This window comes from Alexandromys fortis, unplaced genomic scaffold (genome assembly GCF_014885135.2).
Source record: "Alexandromys fortis isolate MF-2015 unplaced genomic scaffold, M_Fortis_MF-2015_v1.1 scaffold_0, whole genome shotgun sequence".
NCBI classification, from domain to species: domain Eukaryota; kingdom Metazoa; phylum Chordata; class Mammalia; order Rodentia; family Cricetidae; genus Alexandromys; species Alexandromys fortis.
In genome coordinates, this window is record NW_026067949.1 from 21,605,511 (window position 1) to 21,621,775 (window position 16,265).

Genomic DNA, 16,265 nt, shown 5'->3' on the forward strand with positions numbered 1-16,265 from the left:
CTCTCTCTCTCTCTCTCTCTCTCTCTCTCTCTCACACACACACACACACACACACACACGGTGGGGGAGGGGCAGGGGTGCTGGGTAGATGAAATCAAGGAATGGTAGCTAATTTTCTCAGGCCTGTGATGGTAATGTGGTCACTTACTAACATGTTCCATGTTCTTGTGAGACGTGTGATGCAGGCCGAAACATTGCAGGCTGAGGTATCTCTGGAACAAGCTTTCAAGTCGTCTAGGGGGAAATGGATTCATAAATTGGGACTTTAAGTGTGGAAAAGTGTTAACAATTATTGAGTTTGGTCAAGGCTAACAGATGTGCACCAAAACATCCTTTCAGGTTTTCTGATGTAGCTTTTATGAGTCTGGGGAGAAGGAGCCTAGAGTGAGAGACAGTGATTACTTACAGACTGTTCAGAAAAGGTCAGGAACCTGTCCAACGCAGAGGCCTGTGGGGATGACTTAAGAAGCCTAGTCGTGACCACACGGGGTTGGATGCAAATACCTTCTCGATAAAACAGAAATACAGAATTGGAGGGAAGACGGGCCGGGAGACTTGGCAGCCATTCCAATAGTGACAGCTGTAGAGCTAAATAAAATGCCTGAACTCATCTGTAGAGTCTAGAAGACCAGACTTGAGGTCTTGGAACAAGTGTGGTCCTGTGATTTCTCTCAAAACAGCTGGGACCAATCTGCCATATTTGGAACCTTTACTCCGCTGCTCACGAGCCATCGGACCTCGGACACGTTTCTTCACCTTTCTGACAGAGTTTCCTCTGCTAACGACTCGTGGAATCTCCATGGAGACTAAGGAGGGCAGTTCATGCGCGTTGTGCAATGCCAGGGACAGCCTACAGAGAACAGTCAGCAAAGGTTGGTCTGACTTTCATCTCTCAGGGAGCAGGAAGGATAGGGGAAAGGCGGACTCATTTGCCACCCACGACAACAATGCAAACCTCTTAACCCACATCTCCGGTAACTTTGTTTACAATTACATGTAGGTTCAGGGTTACTTAATTTCTCTCTTTTAAGTACAAGTGTGTGGCCCCGGGTTAGCCAAGATGTTAATGAAGTTAAATGGTGAAGGCGATTATGCAGCAATATGTGGCAACATGGAAAATAAACAGAGAGGTCTCTGCCTAGCACCGGGCTCCCATGATGCTGCTTCATCTTTGCCTGGGTAATTATCTCTCGACAGCAGACTCTTACCCAGCAGCAAGGGAGAATTCCATTAACATTTCCACCTAAACACTGCTTTCCGGGCTGCTCGGGGGTCCCCAGGCCACTGGCAACATCACAGGGCCCTCCTATCATCCTGGAATTAAAACAAGAAAGTAAAAATTATTCAGTCACATTAATTCTTTTCCCCTGAGCAAACCTCTGCACAATCTTGACTCATTGCTCAAAATCATATTGCTGCCAAGAATATTATCTGTAGCAACCCAGTGCTCGATTTATTACGAGTTGGAGGGCCAGAACACAGTCACCCACGAGCTGGGATGCAACTGTCTGAGAATGAGAACCAGCGGCGGAGTGTGACGCGGCCCCCTGACGGAGGAAGTAGAGGCTATATTTTTTTTCGAAAATGCGGACTGCCACGGGTGTGTTCCGGTAATGGACTCCAGGTCATGCATACATGGAGAGCCACATAGAGCTTACCAAAGGAGTGAAGTCCGGAGACAGTTCCACTGAAGGGACTCTTGAACAAGCATTGTCTGCCTCAGGCTTAGTGTCCAGGCAGGCCTATCACGGAGGCTGGGGCTGCTGAGTCCCGACAGAGAGTGACAGCCATTAGCAGTAATGTCACAGGCGTGAGGGACCTAGAGCTCCCTGGTCTCTTCCCAAGCAGTGTTGGTGAGGACAGCTCCTCTCCACCCCCACCCCCAAGCACATCACAGGTGAGAACCCTTCAACCCCCAGACCTGACATCCCACATCAAATATGGTGGCGAAGAACTTGAATAAGAGTCTTCAGGGGCTGGGGACTGACGTTTTTGAAACATCCTTATCCGTTTTCTTGCACAGAATCAGCTTCGGCGTCCCCATGGTAAATGACCTATCTCCCCAGCAGGAGCTTAGGGAGTCCGGAGAACAAGTTTTCTGCAGGAATGACCCCAAGATGACCTTTATTTTCCTCCCCACTGCCAGATAACTTCTCAAGTCTGGGTTCTGGTAGGAGTGTGGACAGCATGAAGGAATGAAAGAGGGAGGGGGGAGTGAATGAGCTGGGATGATGACCGCACCTCTCAAGAAGCTCATGCACAGTAGGCCCTCAACAATGGGTTTCTTCGAATTTAAAAACAATAGTTATTTACCGGCTCTGACAGCAGATTAATCCAGCAAAGAGTCCAGTCGGAGGGTTGGCTTGAATTAGATGTGAAGGTTGGTTGGAATTCAATTACCCATGACCCTCCAGTCTTTCCTGCCAGCCATGATTTATGGAGGCCGGCTAAGGAAGGCCGGGACTTAGAGCACGGCAACCAGCCTTTCTTTGGAGGATGAAGGCCCTGGAATTATCTAAGGAATAGTCTCAGGCCAGATGGCATTTCTTAGGTCGGAAATATCCTAGTGACTTAGCCCCAGGCTTCGACTTGGGCACAAATAACACACACAGTCAAGCCTCAGGAATCCTCACTCCTATTCTTCATCACAAGCGCCCTGACCTAGCAGCCCGGCCTGACACAGACAAATGATCTATGGACTGCGGATGGTTAGGGCCCTTGCTCATGGATACTTGGGGGGCATCTACTTGCTGGAAGGGCCCACGGGAAAACAGGGACTTTATCAGTTAAAGAAGGAAAGGGATCCACCTCATCACCACCACTTCCTTTCTCCTCTGACACAGATTTCCCCCCTCAGCCTCACCTTAAGTCTTACTGACCTTGTTCCAGCCATGCTTAAAGGCCTTAAGTACCTTAAGCTACCCTGCCCCCCATTTATAAAAAAACATTCTTGGGATGGGGGGGAGGCGGGAGAGATCGTTGAGTAGGTAAATTCCTTGCTGTGCAAGCTTGAGAATTTAGTTGAGATTCCCAGCACCCATGCAGATGGCAGCACACAACTGCAATCCTGGCACGCGCATGCGCGCGCGCGCGCGCGCACACACACACACACACACACACACACACAGAGAGAGAGAGAGAGAGAGAGAGAGAGAGAGAGAGAGAGAGAGAGAGAGAGAGAGAGATGGGTGGATCCTGGGGCTTGTTGGCCTGCCAGACTAGCGAAATCAGTGAGTTTCAGTTTCAGCATGAGATCTTGTCTCAAAAACTAAGTTAGAAAGCAGTTAAGGACGGCCCCTGATGTCAGCCTGTGGTCTCCACACACTCTAGAATGAGTACACACGCACACACCTGCAAGTACACATACACACAAAGCATGCATGCATGCAAGCATGCGCACACACACACATGCACACACATTCTTTTGGAGTTAATATTTTGAAGCCACGATAACAGCAGTTACATAGCTGTAATTCAAGCACTTGAGTAGTTGAGGCAGGAGGATCTCAAGTTCAAAGCCAGGTGATTACAATAGGGGAATCTGTCTAAAAACAGAACAAAACGACGACGGCGACAACAACAAGCCCACAAAGTTACTTGTTCATTTGGTTGTTGCTGCTGCTGTTGTCTGCATGCACTAACAATCTGTCTTTCTGTATTTTCTAACGCCTTCGCCTAGCTGGAGTACTGTCCAGTGGGTGGGGCGAGGGAAACCAAACCATGTCACTAACTGGACCAGGATCTCTGCTACCCTTGTGTTCAGAGCTCCAAGCCCAAGCCCGTCTGTAGCAGATCCTAATTTGCAAGTCTGGTTTAAGAAGAGAGGGTAAGGAGTTCAGTGTCCGCCCTTTGCCCCCTCCTCAACCACGTTGCTTAATAAACTTAGCTGAAAACCAGCCCGGTGGTGATGGGCGAGTCGTAACATCCATGTGTCTTCATAATGTACCTGTGTCTACACAATAGGGCACTTCCTCCTAATAAAAAAGTAATATACATGAAACTTGACATGTGGATCTTCAGGCTTTCAGAATGAGCTCGAACTTGAAAGGGATCCAGCCTGTAACGACATTTATTATTTTTAGAGCATTACCTAGTCATTTTGATTAATTCTCTTAGAGTACTTTTCCCTGAAGCTCCCGGGGAGAGGAGGGTGTGTTGCGGTGGGGGGGGGGGCGGTGTGAGAGTCTAAAAAAACGACTGTAAAAATACAAATTTAACCTCGGTGATGAGTTGACATGTTTAGAACTGTAACATGGCAAATCATTGTGAAATCGTCTAATGGGTGCCCGTCCCCTGCCAAACAAGCCCAGCACCCAAAGCACACAAAGGAATCATTGAAAGACACTGGACCATGTCCAGAAGGCCGCGGCTAAGGTTTCACCTAATCTCTCTGGGTCTCTCTTGCCTACTGCCGGCCCCACCCACAGGATCCGCACTGGAGAGCTCACCAGCAGCTGCTCCTCGGGCATTTACACCTCTCGCCCCCTGGCAGCAGGAGGAAAACCATTACGAAGCCAACAGTTTAAAGGGGAAAGATGAGTGGCTGGAGGGGGGAGGGGGAGCTGACGGGGACAAACGCCCGTCTTCTCCGAGGGTTGCCATGCTTGGGGCGGGGCTAGGGAGAAGGCCCACAAGGGGCCACGGGTGACCCTGGTTCATATCCCCCCTGGGGCACTGCAACTTGGGATAGAAATGCCTATGAACTTGGAACAAAAAAAATATTTTTGCTGTTGCTTTTTTTTTTTTTTAAGTTCAATTTGTTTTTAATTCTTTTTATCTTGGCTCTATCGCAAATCCTCAAACTCCAGAACTTCACAGGCCCAGGGTCCGGTAGGGCGGGGCTGAGCGATTCCTTTCTTTTTTCTTAAAGGGACAGCACCAGAATGCCTCCCTGACCGTCCGTGGTTTGCTCAAATGGGATCGATGGACTGCAGGCAGTCGTCAAGACGCTGAGCAAACAGGGGTTCTTTCTCTCTGAAAGTGGCATTCGCTGAGGTGGCACAGACAGATGGAAGAGCAGAAAAAAATTTTGCAGCGACTCAGGGAGGAATTTGGACCTGTAAGATATTCCTGACGTTAATAATTGTTCAGTTCAGCTGGCCAGAGTCGGCCATGGGTTTCTAGACTTGCTAAGCTGCATAAACAAAAAATAGCTCCTTTGAAAACTGGTCATTAGATGTGTACGTGAACCTCTTAGGAGCTATCGAAATCTGTCTGGAAAACATCACACGTAATACAGGGGCTGTCCAGGTTTAGGAGTCACGCGCTCCCAGCTGGAATCCCAGCTCCACCATCTACAGGCTTGCAAATTGTGGGTCTATATCTGCATCTCCCCTGGCATCAGTTTCCCCATCTTTAGCGAGGGCTGTGATAGCGTCCGTCTCTGCTGTAAGACATCCTTCGGATGCTCCAGCTCTTACAGAAGCCTATGGCTTCCGGTGTACCCTCTTCCTTCCTACCACAGAACTTCACCAACAGGGAACAAAAGAAAAGTTCAGTCCTTCCTTGCGGGTTTGTGTGGAGTGAGAGGTAGCTCCAAATGCACACAGCCCAGCCCAGACAGCTTATGGCGATTTCTCGTCTCTCACGTTTGTACGCATATTTTAAAACAAATATTTCTGCAGCACTCAGTATGTGATAAGCGCCGCCTAAGCACTTGACAAACACTGAATCATCCTGTCTTTCACCAGGAGCCTACGAAGTGCTCAGTCTCGGGGTTCTCACTTTGCAGGGAGGAAGCAAACACAGCTACGGTCCAGGGACACATAACAGGGGTCTGAGCAGTCACGATTTGAACCCAGGCAACCGACGCCCTTGCCTTTTGTGCGGATTGTTTGTGGGGCAAGTGTTTATTTGGGAAAGCCAACTGAGACCAAAGCTTTCTGGATGAAAAACACCCAGGCGAGCTCTGTCTAGAAAATAATAGTATTGAAATTGCAAAAGTCTCTACCGATAGGCTTTCAGAGCCCTAACCTCGAGAGACCAGATGAGGTCAACCGAGCAAACAAGCTGATTCCAGGTCCTGTGGCTTGCTGCCCATCTCTCCACTCCCAGGCTGGAGGAGGCTGCAGCCTCCTCTCAGGTTTCCCCCTCACCCCCTCGGCTCTGGGAATGCGAATCTGCTGATGGTTGCAGCCTGAGTAGGTGGAGGGTGGTGGGAAGGAAGAGGGATGGAAGAAGTCAAGAATAAAGGGACCAACTGGCTTTTCAGTTTCACTAATTATAAAATCAGTAGCTGTCCCTGGCAGACGCTGCAAAGGTGGCTGATTCAACCCTGTCTCCCACGCTCTGTCTCCCACCCTCTCTCCAGCTAGATAAGGTTACAGCCCCCAAATCAGGCCAATCAGGTTAAGTTTGCCTTAGGATTTTTGTCCTTTTTTTTTCTCCCTTGGGCAGTCCCTCCTGTCCACTTCTCTCTTTGAATGTATATGTAGTATTGGTTAGAGAGAGACTAAACACACATATAACTGCGGTACAGTGCACAGATGACCAAGATCAAATGCATTGTGATAACTGAGGCGCAGTCACCTGATACAGTTCTGATAATGGGGTGCAGAAGCTGCCACATTTAGACCGTGAAGGGAAAGTCAGGAACATCTCAGTTGTCAGCTCTGCAGCATTGAGCTGTTCTACCACCGGAGTTCAGAGTTTTGCTGTTTTCAGTCAAGGACGATCCTATCTACAATATCCACTATAGAAAGTTATAAAGATACAGGGAAAATGCGATGGGGACTATCACCTGTAATCCTTTTACCCAGAAATAATCAAAGTCGTTACTTCAACATATATTCTTTCTCTTTTATTGGTTTTCAGAAATACAGACTAAAAGCCCCCTTTGCAAGTGACTCTTGCTACTGTGCTGTGGTCACCTTTCTGTAGCAGTCATGTGCATCGAGTTATCATATGGGTTTCCAAGAGTTCTTCAATTCCAGGTTGCCAAATAGCTGCTGCTTCCAGTTTTGAGCTATAGCTAACAATAATTGTTTGGATGTTTTTGTAAATACGTCTTTGTCTGATTATTTCCTTTAGATTACTAAAACTGTTGGATCAAAGACAATGCATGTGTGTGTGTGTGTGCGAGCACACGTGTGCATGTAGGTGTGCATGTGTGTATGTGTGTGTATGCCCTTGGGCACACACTCAGAGGCTAGAACATGGCATCAAGTGTCTTCATCTACCATTCTCTTTATCGCTTTCAGATAGGGTCTCTTGCTGGACCAGAAGCTTGCCGTTTTTAGCTATGCTTGGCTGCCCAGTGAACTCTGGAGACCTTCCTCTCTCTGCCTTTCAATGCTAAGGTTACAGGCATGCATAGCTAAGCACAGCTTTCTGTGTGGGAGCTGGGGACTTGAACTCAGGTCCTCATGTTTGCAGAACAAAGGCTCTTGTCCACCAAGCCATCTCCCCAGCTCTAACAAAGTATATTTTCTTAGGTTTTACATATTCTAGATAAGCCATCTTTCAGAAAGATCTCATCAGACTTAGCATGTGACTTTGCTTCACCATCACTGTCCACACTTTGAATATCACCTTTGAAAAAACATCTGTCAGCTCAGTGGATAACATGTGTGAAACTGACCTTATATATAGAGAGAGTTTCTTCATTTAGAGGGGTTTTTCTCTAGGTTCCAGTTGAATCAACAAGGAACCCATAGCCAAGATCATTCTCCCAAGGTAACTGAAGGAACCAGTCATAGAGCTGTGAGGAGGTGAGGGGACCACCCAAGGGTGGTACAGCGCCAACGGACACTCATAGGAAGTCACTGTCTTCTTAGGCACGAAAGGGACCTGGTGAGATATATAGCCATGGGAAAGCGGTGGCTACATGACATGTACAGACCCTTGCCAAACCCCAGATCAACCTGTCACAACATCATCTCCAGCTCTCCCTGCCATTGGCCACTTGCAACCAGAAGGCAGAAGAAAGAAAAGGCTGGGACCATCATCCATGGAAATCTGGGACATACAAGAAGAGGGGGAGGACTAGTGTATGGACCTATAAGGGCCATCCTACACCAACTTCTGACATATCTCAAACCCAGATGTTCAAAGTTGCTATCACAACTTTGAACACAGCCATAGGTAAAGGACCCAATACAGTTCAGTATACCCTACACACACACACACACACACACACACACACACACACACACACACACACACACAATATTTGAGTACTGAGAGTTTCCAACAGAAGAAAGAATGAGTAAAATTTTCATGAGAGATTCTACATGTATACGTGTACATATACAAATGCATACACATCTATATATGCATGTGTGACTATATGTATGTGTATATATGTATATGTACACACATATGCATGGACTCTCTCCTGGAAATTCTACTCACTCTTTCTGCTACTGACCACTCTCAGCACTCAAATTGCTGGCCAGGGAGCAACAACAAAATACAAAAACAAAGGCAAGAAAATCTCATTTTCCTACTTGGACACACATCTGGACATATTCTTGTCTTGAGCTGTGGCTGTGCAGCTGTGGTCCAGCTGCTGAAATGTGAGCAGAAGTGATGTAGGTCTGGCCCTGAAACCCCTGGCATGCATTTGCCCATACTGTGCCACCAACCATCTGCATGCCAAGAGTACATCGTCCAACCAGAAAGCATGTGGCTGCCAGGATCCCTGTTTTGAGAAGGGCAGAAGTCCTGCCTGTACATGGAGAAGTAGAGCCCCCTCCTAAACTTGAATGTTTACTGGATGTGAGATAGCAGTTGGCATGGTGAATCCATCCATAGATTAAAGCTTTGGAGTAGCAGATAGTGTTATCCACAGTGATGGGAAGAACACACACAAAGATGCATCTCTCACAGATCAGACCAAGACAATGGAAGCTAATGCACAGGTCTCATCTGATGGCGCCTTCTAGCTCTATCTACGGCCACTTTCTTTTCCCAATTAGAAACTGCTATTGGCTTTTTTATATATCAATTATATTCTACCACAAATCTTCAAAAATTGTTAAATGAGTAAAAGCCCTGGAAGTAAGAGGCTCGCACAGTGTCACCAGTTTGGTGAGTTTGGTTCCTACCTTAACCTGGGCTAAGGATAGGAACTATGGCATCAATCAGCCTGGTCCCCACCCAGCCCCATGCTTTAGAAACAGTGAAGCTTGGTCAAGTGTTGACCTTCTAGAAACTCTGTGTACAGATGACTGGAAAGCGTGCTGGACATACAGCAGTGCTCAGTGTAGGCTGGAAGTGGATACAGCGGGAGCGGAATTTCTCCCTTTTTCCTGTGGCCCCTTCTGGTCCCTTCATCCCCCAGGGGAGCACATATTTGGAAGGATGGGGTAAAAGTAAGGATAAGGGCTTGGACAGTTCCAGCCATTTGTCTCATTCCCTCCCCTTCTGAAGTTGACACAGACCCTCTTTCCCTCAGTGACAACTCTCAGGCCATGGTGTCTCCTACAGTTCAGCTGTGCCTCAGTGGCAAAGCTTTCTATAAACTGTATGTGTGCATGTAACCTACATAATCTGCATATGTTAAATCGTGCCTAGATGTCTCATGACACCTAGTGTTGTTACATATTTTTTAGGGAAGGAAGGCAAGAATACATATTCAGTATAAACACATTTTTCAAGAAGAAAATCCTTCCAGTCTTTGGTTATTTTGAGGGCCATCTGGACAGAACAGAACGTGGAAACGGAATCTGGACCAGAGTCCTTAGATGGATCTGGTTACCTGCCTTCCTACAAAACACCCAAGACAATTCCCAGCCTCTGCGGCTGCCAGAAATGTTGGTTCTCGTTAGTATTATTCCGTCTGTGCTGTCAGCACAGAAAGACACTCTGGAAGAAGTCATTGTCTGCCCTCCACCATGGAAGCCAACACCAGTGTCTCCTACAAAGACATCTGGCCTAAGTCATGCTCTGTCATTGCCCTATGTGATTAGATGGCACTAATTCAGAAAAGGGAGGGAGGGAAAGAGGGAGGGAAGGAGGAAAGAAGAAAGGAAGGAAGGAAGGAAGGAAGGAAGGAAGGAAGGAAGGAAGGAAGGAAGGAAGGAAGGAAGGGAGCAGACAATGTTTGAGTCTCACAAATAGACTGGAAGAGAAGTTAAATCTCAGATTAGTGGGCAACAGTCTCTGTTGTAGCCTTGTGACTGCAGTGCGGAGACGGATGGGTCATCTGGCTATACAAGGTTTCAAGTTCAGAGCAGAACCGTGCTACCGGCAACAACTTTGCTGTCAGTTAAAAGCAGAATCTCCCCATCCATTCCATAAAGAAGAGAGATGACACACTAGGGACAGAGGGACAGAGACAGAGGGACAGGGACAGAAAGAGACAGGAAAACAGACATAAAGGCTACAGAATATAAAATATATGAATTGTATGTAATTAGTGAGGCATATATTCAACAATATATTCCATCACTCTATGCCCCCTAAAACCTAATATCCGCATGTAATAAGATTCTGATCAAACATGGTTAACATATGCAAACAATGCTACAGTTATTCATCTGCTGGAATGAACACAGGCTTTCCTGAGTCAAAGTACTGATTTCTCATCAGAACACTGGAACACAGGAAGAGCAACCTAGAAAAGAAATGGAAAGGCTGAGGCTGTGACAGCGTCTTTCTGGTTCACCAGCTCTGCAGAAGGTGCTTGGTGGCTGCCACCACCACATTTAATCTTCACTAAACTTATGTTTTGCCAACAGCTTGCAGGAAGCCATCCTCTGTTCTCATGTTGCATATCCCTAGGGAGTTAAGATCGCCCCAGAAGCAGTGTGCTTTCCTGTCAGGTGATATTAGAACTGATAAACAGCCTCTCCTGCTAAATAAGGAACAAAAGGACTAGTACGTTTAAGACACCTTGTGGGGAATGGCCCCTAAAATCACAGTTGCTGTTCCTTCCATCACTGGTTCTCTGGCTGCACACCAGAATCACTCAAGGAGTTTTAACTCAGCCTTTCCTCCAGAGATTTGTATTTAATTGGCCCTGGGTGCGGCCTGGCCATGGACAGGGGATCTTTAAAAGCTCCCTTGGTGAATTTAAAGTGTGCGGTGAAGGTTAAAGACCGCTTGTCTTAACTGAATCAGCCTGCGTCACCCAGGGAGCTAGTGAGCTGCAGCAAGAGCACCGAGGGTCACGCCGGCCAGTTAGCAGAAGCAGGAATTCTGGGAAAGCCATCACTCTCTGCTGCTATTGGGGGGAAGGACACCCAGAAGCTTGAGCACCACAGTCCCCTGAATGTCTATCAGGCCCCAAAGCACAGGTTTGGGAAGGAAAGGGAGGGAAGGTCAGACTTTATGCTGACAAAGGAAAGCCTTTCAGAGAAACCAGTTCTTCAGCAAAGAAGAAAGAAAGAAAGAAAGAAAGAAAGAAAGAAAGAAAGAAAGAAAGAAGGAAGGAAGGAAGGAAAGAAAGAGAGGGAGGAAGGAAGGGAGGAAGGGAGGAAGGAAGGGAGGGAGAGAGGGAGAGGGGGAGGAAGGAAGAAAAAAAAAAGAAGAGAGAGAGAGTCGAGGGACTGGAGAGATGGCCCAGTGGTTAATAACACTTGCTGCTCTTGCAGAGAACCCAAGAACCCTGGTTCAATTCCCAGCACCCACAGGTGTTTAACAAGAGTTCATACCTCCGCTTCCAGGGGATCCAATGCCCTCTTCTGACCTCCTCATACATCCATAGAGGCAAACAACCATATACTGAAAAATAAAATAAGTAAATCTACTTTTTAAAGAAGAAAACAAGTTCAGAATCTTGTGTCTTTCTTCAAATCGAAGTATTTGTTCCAGCATCTGAACTTCCTGATGTCCTACGGGGCTGAGATTCTGTTGGGCTGGTTGAGAAAGTTCCTAAAACTCAGCAAGTTTCAGTTTTCTCTTCAATTAGGGTCAAACTGTTGAAGACAAGCTTCAATGCCAGAGAGCTTCGTCTCCTTTGGACAAAAAAAATGCTGTGAACATTGTCAGCCATGATGTTTATACATAGCCTGCTATCTCCTTTGCCGCTCTGCTTTCTAGGACTAACGGTCAACTGTGGTCTGGAGAAAAACAATTTAATCCAGAAATAGGCAATTCATTGAGTTTTAAATCACGTATGGCTCTGAATAGTGGGATGGAATTGTGCTCCGTCTTACTCCAGCTCATCTGAGAAACAGATATCCCTTTGACCAGTGTTTCCACACTATATACATTACCTTCCTCTTAGTATGCATTCCTGTTTTCAAATAGACTGCTCTGCTATCACAGTGCTTATGATCAAATGACCTTTCATTTTTTTTTTTTTGTTTTAGTTTATGTGTATGTGTCTTTGTTTGTTCAAGAGCATGCCTGCTGTCCTCATAGGCCAGAAGAGGGCATTGACTCTCCTGGAGTTGGAGGTACACATGGTTGTGAGCTGGTGTGCAGGTGCTGGGAATTAAACCCAGGTCCCATAAAAGCAGCATTGCTCTTAACCACTGAGCCATTTCTCCAGTCCTCAAATGACCTGGTTTTGAGAAACAAAGAGATTGCATTCTTTTACTGTGTCATTCATTCACTCATTCATTTTCTGTTTTCGAGTCAGAATCTCACGTACAGCAGGCTAACCTTGAATTTACTGTGAAGCCCAGGAAAATCTTGAACTTCTGATCTTTTTGCCTTCATCTTCCTGATGCTGGAACTGCGGACTTGTGACATCACTGTGCGCTTCTGCAACGCTGGATGGAACCCAGGGTTTGATGCATGCAAAGCTAGTCCTCTACCAACTGAGTTGTATGCTCGACTCATGCCTTTTTTATTAATACATTTTATTCTTGTTATATACGTACTGAAGAAAACGGCATATATAGAGTTGGGTAAATGCACACAATTTAAGAAGCTCGTGGACCATGTTAAAACTTTCTTAATTAGACCTAAGCCCCTCCTAACTCCATAAAAGTTTTTTACTCCAAACCCAATCCTGTAGGTTTTGCTACGTGGGTGGGCTGCACAGGGAGGTTGCTGGAAAGGGGTGGGATTTGAGAGGTCAGCATCAGAGCCGGAAATAGAGGCAGGAGTCTCCTGAGAGGGCAGGCAGTTCAAGGACCAAACAATCCGGCAGAAGAACGGCAGCCCTAACACGGATTTTCCCCTCTGGAAAGACAGTCATCAAAATATTTTCAAAGTGTTCCGCAGAAAATGCCCAGTTTGCTGTTGCACTCGCAACGGCAAGCCCATTGAAAGAAACAGCCCTGTGGGCAGGGAGCAGAACCTGCCGGCTGAAATCCCCCTCTTCCGTCGCCCTTGCACCAAGGGAGATCCAGCGAGCTGCTTCACCTCGCCTGTAAAATGCAGATAACAGGCTAACCTCACAGGACTGGTATGAGGAATAGCTAATAAAATGTGATAGTGACACACCCAATTTGAATGCAAACGGCTGTAAAACAACCAAAAGCACATTTAAAGATTTCCACTTCGGGCGGGGCGTGGGGGACGGCGGCGGCAGCAGGACTTTGAGAACAGAGCTGGTGCGCATGTCAGTTAGTGTCCTATGCGCCCACGCAGAGGTAGGCTCTGCAAAGAACAGGGGCAAATCTTGGTTCTCCTAAAATTTGCAGGCGGCCATTCCAAAACGCAGAAACGCCATTGGGAAAGATTTTAAAGCACGGGTCTCTTTCCATCTCTTTATAGAGCATTTACTGAACTCAGTCTACCACGGACCATGCTGGGAGCATCAGGAAATCGTGCGACACCGCTAAGTCTGAACGGCTGGAGATCTCATCTCCAGCACTTTCTTTTCTGTGTGTTTCTTTTCTACTTCCTCTTCACTCTCAGACCTTTTTTTCTAGGTTCATCTACGTTGTCCCAAATGGAGAGGTTCCTGGTTTTCCTCCTATTTAAATGTTGAATTAGTATTCTATCACGAACATGCACATGCGCACATACAAACATATACACGCTCATGAACACACACGCACACAAACAAATACATGTATACACACAGAAATACACACACAGACATGCATGCATACATCTAGATGAACACACAGGAACACACACATAAACACATACGCAAACACACACGTTTCCTTTATCCATTCATCATGAAACAGACATTTAGGTTGTTCATATTTCTTGGCAACTATAAAAAAAATGTCTCAGTGAGCAAAGCAGTGAAGATGTATCTTTGAGACACCGATGTCTTGTCCTTTAGACACATGCCCAGAAGTGGGTTTGCTGGACCTCATCATAGTTCATTTTGAATTCTTTAAGGCGCTTATATTGTTTTCCTATACTATACTATAGCAATGTATATCCCCACCAGTATTATTCAAAGGTCCCTTGTCCATACTTGCTAACATTTGTCACCTTAAGAGTGGCATCCTGTTTGTGGCATTTAATGTGTATGCTCTTTAGTGCCTGGGTTCTTTGATGTCTTATGATCTCCCATCCACTTGGCTTCATATGTCAAGCATGTATTTCTTTTTGTGGCTGAGTAGTATTTCCTTGTGTGAGTATAGGGCAATTTGTTTATCCATGCATTATGAGTGGGCATTCAATTTGTTTCCAGGTTCTGGCTGCTATATAATTATAGAGTATAATAATGCAATTAGTATAATATTGCATATAATAATAAAGTTGATGTAAATGCTCTTATGCAAGGATTTCTGGGGAAAAGTGTCTTCCATCTCTTGGGTAAACATTTAAGAGAGGAATGATGGATCAGATTAAGGCATATTTTGACTTTTATAAGAAATGGGCAGGATTTTTACACAATGGCTGTGCATTATCACATATTCCATCCAATAACATACAGTGCCGCCGATGCTAGCCAGTTCCTGATAGAGCCCTGGTTCTTCTCTGGTGCCTCATGAATCGACCTTCACTGCCGTATTTCTCTTAGCATTCTTGGCTTACCAGCTCCCATCGGAATAGCCCATTATCCTTTGCCTAATGCATTCAAGGGTTTTTCTAGCCCAAAGTGTCAAATTCTTTCCCATTCCTGCTACAAACCAATCCTAATGGCCTGAGAGCCACATGGTGAGGTTAATCATAGCAACAACCCCACTTTTGAGTACCTCATTTCCTGCATTAGTTACTTGTCTTGTGGCTGCGAGCAAATGCCCCCAGAAAGCCCAGCGAGAAAGGAAGAAGGCTTAAGGCTCTTCCATCAAGGGTACAGGCCGCTATAATGGTGGCAAGAGCTTGAGGTCATTGGTCACATTGTGCCTGCAGTGAAGAAGAAAGGGAGGATGAGTGCTTTTCCTCAGATCACAGTTTCCCTTTTCTGCAGTCCAGGAGCCACGGCCATGGAATGGTCTGCCCGTAGTTAGGGTGAGTCTTCCTCATGTCTGTCTCACTTAGGGAATCCTGCATGGACATGGTCAGTGGCTTTCCCATACTGAGCAAGTTAAAAAAAAATCACCACAGTGCCTTTAGTGCCCCAGCTAAGAAAACTTGGCTTATTTCAAGATGCTCTGTGTTTTACCTTCAATTTATTTTGGTGTACATTATGGCATAATGTCTTCTCAGTCATGTTTTGGAGGACTATCTTCCCCTCATTAAATCATATTGGTGCCTTAGTCAGAACTAATTGAATGTATGTGTATAAAGTCTATTTCTGCACGTGGTTGTGTTCCACTGATCTGTTTGTCAATTACTGCATTAACACCACAGTCATAATTATTATAAAAATATAAGTCTTGATATTTCCTATCTATTGCTGTACTGCAAATGACCTAAAAGCTAGTAGTGCAGAACAACATGGGCTTATCACTGCACAGAAGTCTGGGGGTTGAGGATCTCAGAACGGTTAAGTTAGGTGGTATATCTAAGGGTCTCAGATAAAGCTATAGCCCTCTGAAGGCTGGACCAGTACTGGAAGGCTTGGTTCCAAGCTCACCAGCATAACTGTGGGAAGAAGCATTTGCTCTTTGCAGGGTATCTTAGGGGCTCATTTTCCTTATCAGTCCTCAGAGAGCTATCCATGACAGAGAACGTGGCTCTCCTCTGAACAAACAGAGGGGAGAGACTCATAAAGTCACATAACTCAGTCTTTGAAACATACTGTCACTTTGGCCATACTCTGTTCATCACCCAGAAGAACCCCGGTACAGTGTGGGAAGGACCTATACAAGTTTACAGAAAATAAGAAGTGGAAATAAGCAATTCCAGGTCTCTGGGCTGAGGTCGAGTGAAGAAGTGGGACCACTAGGACCCTCTTGCTGACTCTTCACCGGGGACTTGACATCCTGTGATGTGAGTCAACTGATCTGATTTTTCCTCTTCAAGGACAAAGGTCCTTCGTATTTTCATATACGTTTGAAAATCTTCAGGTTGAC

The 16,265-nt window shown here is 46.0% G+C and overlaps 1 long non-coding RNA gene across 1 annotated transcript in view; it reads right to left on the reverse strand.

The window, feature by feature from the left end:
- LOC126506613 (uncharacterized) overlaps positions 1 to 11,747 on the reverse strand; it is a 13,910-nt gene extending 2,163 nt beyond the window's left edge. The window contains exons 1-6 of the long non-coding RNA XR_007593275.1: positions 11,598 to 11,747; positions 7,580 to 7,788; positions 1,659 to 5,057; positions 1,209 to 1,314; positions 407 to 850; positions 149 to 234 (exon numbers count right to left, since the gene is read on the reverse strand). This is a non-coding gene — a long non-coding RNA (uncharacterized lncRNA). The remainder of the gene's footprint in view (positions 1 to 148; positions 235 to 406; positions 851 to 1,208; positions 1,315 to 1,658; positions 5,058 to 7,579; positions 7,789 to 11,597) is intronic.
- Positions 11,748 to 16,265: the final 4,518 nt, after the last annotated feature.